Here is an 8,236-nt window from a genome sequence, read left to right on the forward strand (position 1 = left end):
TAATTTTAGATTCTTTTACCTCGTATGTGCCTTCATGAGTGACTTGAAGTTTATCTCATATCTCCTTGGCGGTTTTACAAGATTAGACTCTTCCATATTCATCCGGTCCAAGAGCACAAAAAATAATATGGATACCCTTTGAGTTGAGCTGGAACATTCTTGTCTCTGCTTCACTCCACAATCTTGAATGAGTAGAACGAATGAAGTATCCGTCTTCTATGATATTCCATGCTCCCATGTCACTTACTTGAATGAAGTACCTCATTCTATTCTTTCAATAAGCATAATTAGCTCCATTGAAGAAAGGAGGCTTTTTTGACAGGCATAGAATCAAGACCAAAGTCGGAGTTAGAAGGGGAGGCCATTGATGACTTGATTATCGATATAACTCTTACTGAATCGACTCAAGAGGTGATTAAACCTTCAAATGAGTGAGGCTCTGATACTAATTGTTGAGTTAATCGATCGACGAATCGGCCAAGAGGGGGTGAATTGGCAATAAAAATTTTGGTGGAAGCTTTTGCAGAAAATTAAAAATAATTGCACAGCGATTTAGAGTGGTTCGACTTTCTCAACCAAAGTCTACGTCCACTACCTTAGCAATCCACACTAAGGATTTTCCAACAAATTCACTAATTTGTTCTTTCTTTTGAGGACAAATAGTAACCTTACAACTCCCTCAAGAATTATAACTCAAATTCTTGAGAACACTCTCTCCCAAAGATAAATACACAAATTTGCAAACTTACAAGAAAACCTCAAAAGATAAGATGTTTGCACAGTTCTAGAACAAAGAAAGAACACTAAAAAATAAATATAATTGAGCACAATAAGTGTTCTTGAAAGCAAAAATGAATATTGAATGAAAAATAGGCTTGACTTGAGGTTTGATGGATTCTCTTTTGATTCTCTAGCTTCTCTTCTTAATTTGTTGTTGATCAATGGCTCCTAAGCTTTTTTAAATACTCATTGGATCACTTCTGAACGTTGGGGATCATTAGTGGAGTCAATAGAGCCGTTATGGTGTGAAAACAATTAATAAAACAGTTGAGAGCATATGGTGCATCGATGTATAGCGAAGGTGCATCGGTGCACTAATTACATTCGATGTTTCAAACAAGCCTGGAGTGCATCGATGCATGTTGTGTGCATCGGTACACTAAATGCATTCGAAATGGGGTGTGCATCGATGCATCAAATGAGTGCATCGGTATATCCCTTTATAAAATTGATTTTTGGCTTGTTTTTGGTTCGAAATACTTTGTGAAAATTGTTTCAAAAATATTTTAAGTATAAAACACAATTTTACACTTTAGTAAAGATTGAAATTGATCTTTTAAAGACTTGTAGTAATATTTGGATATTCAAATAATTTAATCGAATATACTTTGAAAATGATTTGTAAAAGCTTAAAATTTATTTAAACTTAATTTGTTATATAGAAACATCAAAATGTTTTCAACAATATCTTTTTAATTTTATAAGTGTAATATTTATTTTAAATATAATTATAAAAATAATATTTAAAAAATATTTTTAGAAATAATATTTATTTTAATAATAAATTAAAGGGCTTGCTATTAGAATTATTTTTAAAATCAGATTTTAACTGGACACTAATTTTAGGTTATTTAAAAATATTTAAGGTTTTAAAATTTCATTAAGAATTATTTTCAAGTATAATAAATTGGGTAAATTACATTTTAAAAGTAGCAATGCATGGAGTTTTACTTAAGTTTCAATTAGTCCTTAAACATGTTATTTAATCTAAAACTAACCCCTATTTTTGTTTCACATTTTATAACATAGTGTAGTTATATAAAAAGTGTTCAATGTTATATAATTTAAAAATATTTATGGTATTTAATATGCATTCAAAAATTGAAATAAAATATAATAAATCTAAACAATTATACTACTAAGTAAAAAAATTAATATTAAATAAAAATACAATTAAATTTTATAAAATTAAGTTCAGGGTATAGGATTTTTTAAGTGAGGCGTTAGTTTTAGGATATTTAGCGTTAGAGTTATGGTATTTGGCATGTTGGAAAAATAATTTGTGCAAGGTAGAGGGTTTCTTATTAGTTTTTGTAAAATTTTAATATGTTGGGTGAATTACATGTTAACTATAGAAATTTTTTCCGTTTATTTTTTAAAAAATATTTAATTCGAAAGTGATTTAATTTGTTTCTAAAATTTATATATTAAATAGAAATATATATTATTGATTTTTATATAGAATAAATTATGATATTATAATATGTAATATGAAATAAAACATTAAGATTAAGGAAATAAAAAATAAAACCATTATAATATTAAAAATAAAATATAATAAAAAATAAAAAATAAATTAGATTTTAATAATAAAAAATTAAACCAAAGCAAATAACATACAGTATAATCTTATAAAAGTGGGTTTATGATTTTCCAAACAAGTGTTAAGGGTTTTATTGTGTGTGGATTTTAAAGTATTTATGTTCGAAGTTGTGACTGATATTAAGTAGTATGTTATTTTTGGTGTTTTAACTTTTTAATGTTTGATAAAAAATTTAATTAATTAGAGTGTGCCATTTGATAAATTTGACCGGTTAACTTTAACGAAAAAGTTAAATGACATGTTAAATATTTTAAATTTTATTTTTGTTCAATTTGATCCCTAAAAATGTTTATTTAATAAAAAAAGGTATATGACATGTTAAGCATCTTAGGAGAGTAATCTCGCGTCCAACTATTAGGGACTAAACAAAACAAAAATAATACCTAAAAGACTTACCATTTTATTAACCTTCATATTAAAGTTACTCGGTCAAAAATTCTACATGGCACGTTCTGATTGGTCGAATTTAAGTACTAGTGAGACAAAAACATTAAGTACCAAAATAGAAAATTAGTATAATCGTGGGACTGAATCATGAATAAAACCTCTATTTTTTATATAGAAAATCAGTGCAATTACATTATATTAAGTAGTTTGAGAAATGGGATCCCATATATTGTATTTCCCCCTAAAGCCCAAGTCTTGTGGCTTTTATTTAGGCCTCGGAAGCTTTTTTTAAATGCCGCTCTGCTCCAACTTTCCACTTCTGCTGTCTCTCTTTATTACATGGAACCCAACACAACCACCCCATTTCCATCATTAACTATTATTCCTCTCACTCTATTGCTTCTCCTTCCCCTGGCCACCTTCCCCCCCCCCCCCCCCCGCCAAACTCTACTCTTTATCTCTCTGGTTTCCATTACTTAGCTGAAAAATACCTTCAATATGTCTGTAGCTTGCATTCAATCCATGACCATGGAGGCTTAGCATATTTGTGTTCCATCTAAAAATGCTGCTAAACGTCTTGGTTTTTCTTGTTCTGGGTTCAGTTGCTGTGAAATCTCAACAGCCGAGTTTCAACGACGATGTTCTGGGTTTAATCTTCTTCAAAGCAGGCCTCCAAGACCCAAACGCAAAGCTCCAATCGTGGAGTGAAGACGACAACGATCCCTGCAACTGGGTGGGCGTCAAATGTGACCCCATCACCTACAGGGTCAATGAACTCCACCTCGATGGCCTCTCTTTATCGGGTCACGTCGGCCGAGGTTTGTTAAGGTTACAGTTCCTTAAAGTTCTCTCTCTCTCGAACAACAACCTCACGGGAACGGTAATCTCCGAGCTTTCTCGCATCGGTAGCTTGCAGGTTCTTGATCTAAGTGGAAACGCCTTGTATGGAACGATCCCCGACGAGTTCTTCTCGCAATGCGGGTCACTGAAGTCGGTTTCTTTCGCGAGAAACAACCTCTCGGGGCAAATCCCCGACTCTTTAAGCTCATGTTGGGGGCTCGAAGAGTTTAACTTGTCGTATAATCAGATTAAAGGGCAGTTGCCTTCGGGGATTTGGTTTTTGAGGAGCCTTCAATCGATTGATGTTTATGGTAATTTGTTGGAAGGTGATGTCCTCCAAGGGATTGGAAATCTTTATGATCTGAGGCATATATAAATTTGGGAAACAACAGATTCTCTGGGAGGCTTCCACAGGATATTGGGAGCTGTTCGTTGTTGAAATTTGTTGATTTTAGTGAGAATTATTTCTCTGGTACTCTCCCTGATTCAATGCGGAAGCTTGTTTCGTGTACTTGTATCAGCTTACGACGCAATTCTTTACAGGGACAAGTTCCTGCTTGGATTGGAGAACTGGTTGCCCTTGAGAGTTTGGATCTTTCTGCAAATCGGTTTTATGGCAGAATCCCATTTTCTCTGGGAAATCTGCAGTCACTTAAGGAACTGAATCTTTCGATGAACCGATTCATCGGCAAGGTTCCATCATGGATGTTTAGTGTGCCATTTGCTCAAGTTCTTCAAGTGTTGGATCTTTCTTCGAATGGTTTATATGGTGAAATCCCATCAAAGCTTGGGGTTCTTAGCAGCTTGGTGTTCTTTAATGTATCAAGGAACTGGCTTTTCGGTTCTGTTCCAACCGCCATAGGAGAATTGAAGGCCATACAAGTTGTTGATTTAAGTGACAATATGTTGAATGGAAGCATCCCATCCGAGATCGGTGGAGCGGTCTCGCTCGAGGTGTTGATGTTGCAGAGGAACTTCCTATCTGGGAAAATCCCAACCGGGATAGTCAATTGTTCTTCACTAACAACTTTGTAAGTTCTTTATACATTTGTTATTTGAAGATTACATTAGCACATTGTTTTGCTAGGAACCTGGGAAACTTGCTTAGATTGTTGTTAAATAGATACAAATTTGGCTTTTCTAACCTTCTTATACATTTTGTGTTATGGTTTCTATTGAAATGGTACAGAAGTCTATCGGAGAACAACCTATCCGGCTCTATCCCAACCGGCTTTCCGAACTTAAGCAACCTCGAGTATGTAGATTTGTCATCGAATGACCTAACCGGGAGCTTACCGAAAGAGCTAGCCAATCTTTCGCAACTCATGTTCTTCAATATCTCTCACAACCATCTTCATGGTGAACTTCCACTTTGGGGGCTTCTTCAACACCATCCCTACTTCATCCGTCTCCGGAAATCCATCTTTGTGTGGTTCGGTTGTCAACCGGTCTTGCCCAGCTGTCCATCCCAAGCCAATTGTTCTCAACCCAAACTCATCCGACTCCATCAACAGCTCCTCCCGAAATCACCATCGCAAGAAAATTGTGCTCAGCATCTCTACTCTCATTGCCATTGGTGCAGCAGCTTTCATTATCATCGGTGTAATTGCTATCACTCTCCTCAATATCCATGTCCGTTCTATGTCACATGCCGCTGCATCGCTCATGTTATCAGGTGCGGAAGATTTTGGTTGTTCTCCCACCAATGATCCAAAATATGGCAAGCTTGTAATGTTTGCAGGGGATGCTGATTTTGTTGCCGGGGCCAGTGCCCTGCTTAACAAGGATTGTGAGCTCGGTCATGGAGGGTTCGGAGTCGTTTATCGAACAATTCTTCGTGATGGGAGGGCAGTTGCAATCAAGAAGCTTACTGTTTCGAGTTTGATCAAGTCTCAGTTGGAGTTCGAAAGAGAATTACGAACACTTGGAAAGATTAGGCACCACAATCTTGTAGCTCTTGAAGGATATTACTGGACCCCTTCCTTGCAACTCCTCATTTACGAATTCGTTCCGAGCGGGAATTTGTATCAGCACATCCACGACGGGCCGGACGGGAGTAGCCTATCTTGGCAACAAAGATTCAACATTATCCTTGGGATGGCGAAGGGTCTGGCCTATTTGCACCAAATGAATATCATTCACTACAATCTCAAATCAACCAATGTATTGATCGATAGCTCTGGTGAGGCCAAGGTTGGAGATTACAGCCTAGCAAGACTGTTGCCAACAGTAGATCGATGTGTTTTAAGCAGCAAAATCCAAAGTGCACTCGGATACATGGCTCCCGAATTCGCTTGCAAGACGGTGAAAATAACCGAAAAATGTGATGTTTACGGCTTTGGCGTCTTGGTACTAGAAGTGATTACAGGGAAGAGGCCGGTGGAATACATGGAGGATGATGTAGTGGTGTTGACCGACATGGTGAGGGGAGCGCTCGGCAATGGTAGGGTGAAAGAATGTGTCGACGGAAGGCTTTGGAATAACTTCCTGGCGGAGGAGGCAATCCCGGTTATAAAGCTTGGCCTAATATGTGCATCTCAAGTGCCATCAAATCGGCCCGACATGGACGAAGTAGTAAATATCTTAAAGCTAATCCAATGCCCTTCTGATGGCAATGGCAATGGCAAGGAGGAGGTTGTTGATTAAGTTATTGAGACACTTTTGAGTTTCCCCAGTGAAAGAAGAATCCAAAACTGATAAATCAAATCCCCATTCTTTACTCACTTTGATTTATGGTATTGAGTTACATACGAGTTGAGTTGAGTTGAGTTGGCTGGCTGCATTTGGGACTAAATATGTCAAATATAGTATTTATTGTTTCAGCTTTCTTTTATTGTGAAATTTTCTTTTACGAATCATACGTGATAGCGTTTTAAACGTTTCGTTGACTAATTTATTTGCGTTTTAAAAGTTACATCCGAATCTTATTTTTTGATTTTATTCTAAAATATTATCTAACCTACTTTTAAAAGTTACCCTCTTGATAAATATTTGATTTCTTCAAGTCATCGACTCAATCCTCAAGTCGTCGATGGAATGCGGTTTCGACCACTTTTTCATCGGAAAACGCCTCAATCCTCAAGTCGTCGATGGAATATTTGATTTCTTCATCATCTAATTTCCATGGTCCATCATTCGATAGGCATGAAATTAAACTATATTGGTTGACTCGTCATTCTCTCGTGGTCTACCGTTCTAATTGATCATCCGTTTACCGGATCTATCACCCCTTTGTTCTTTTTTTCTTTTCCTTTGTTTTGCTGCCCCCCTCCCTCCCTGTTATTTAACTCTTCACTATCGTTGTTCTCAAGCGAACGATCGTCACGGATGCCAAATGCCGAAAAGACTTCTTTGTCTCTTCTCTATTCTACTTGTTGGCTTTCTCTCTTTTCTATTATGCATGTTGGCGTTTGGTTACAGTTTTAGGGTTATTAGGACTGTGTTGATTAATTAAATAATAATATTAATAATATAATTTTTTTTAAATAATGAAAATTTGTCACGTCGCTTGTATCATTAAGTTTTTATCGATACGTACTAAAATGAAACAAAAACTAAATGATAGGTATGATTTAAAAAATGAAAATTTATATACTAAAACAGAACAAAACTAATAGTTTAGGTACTATATACGTAATTTATCCTAAATAATAAAATATTAATATTATTATTTTTAAAACATTAAAATAGTTTATTTAATATTATTTATGTCAACATTGTTATTAAAATATTATTTTTATATTTTTATGAATAAAATTATTAAGACTAGTGTATTTTATTAAAATAAAAATATTATTAATAATTATAAAAATATTATAATTTATATTAATTAATTATTCATTAAATATTATTTTTGTATTATTAAAATGAACAATATTATTAATAAATATATTCTAATAATTGATATTTTTATTGAAATGATACTAAATTATTATATTAATATTAAATACATAAAATAATATAGTATTAGTATTTGTGTTTTAAAATGAAAAGTTTAAAAAATGATTTACAAAAATTTAGATTGTAAGGCATTTTATAGAAAATGCATAGGAAATTTTTTTGACTAGTAAAATAAATTACATTGACTAATATGTTTTTCGTAAACCAAACATTGAAAACGAGAAAAATATTTTTCAAAAAATCAATTACGTGAGACAAACATGCCTTAATATTAATCAATTGTATTTTAGAATCATTCAAAAATATATATTTAAATATGGATACAGATACGAATCTTAATATAAAAAATTGAAGAAAATTAAGTATATGTAGGGATGGGCATGAGACCCGAACCCGATGGGTTCCGACACGACCCGACCCAAATGGGTTGAGTTTTTTAAAAAAATCGTGTTCGGGTCGAGACAGTCGAATTTTTTTAAAGGTGATGTTTGGGTCGGGTCGGATTCGGTTTTAGGGTAAAAATACCCGACCTGACCTAGCCCAAAAATATAATTTTACCTTATATATTTAAGAATAATTACAATAATACCCCTCTATATATTATTTTTTCAAGTAAATCACTGTTTTATTGAATAAAAATAATATTTTTTATTATTTCGGGTCGGAATTTTATCTAAAAAATTAGATCAGGTTTAGGTCAGGTGGAAGGTATATATTTTTTGGGTC

At 34.1% G+C, this 8,236-nt stretch overlaps 1 pseudogene; it reads left to right on the forward strand.

The window, feature by feature from the left end:
* Positions 1 to 3,309: 3,309 nt before the first annotated feature.
* On the forward strand, positions 3,310 to 6,269 carry LOC120191336 (annotated as a pseudogene).
* The last annotated feature ends 1,967 nt before the right edge of the window (positions 6,270 to 8,236 follow it).

The sequence above is a fragment of the Hibiscus syriacus genome, unplaced genomic scaffold (assembly GCF_006381635.1).
Source record: "Hibiscus syriacus cultivar Baekdansim isolate YM2019G1 unplaced genomic scaffold, ASM638163v2 tig00116965_pilon, whole genome shotgun sequence".
NCBI classification, from domain to species: Eukaryota; Viridiplantae; Streptophyta; class Magnoliopsida; order Malvales; family Malvaceae; genus Hibiscus; species Hibiscus syriacus.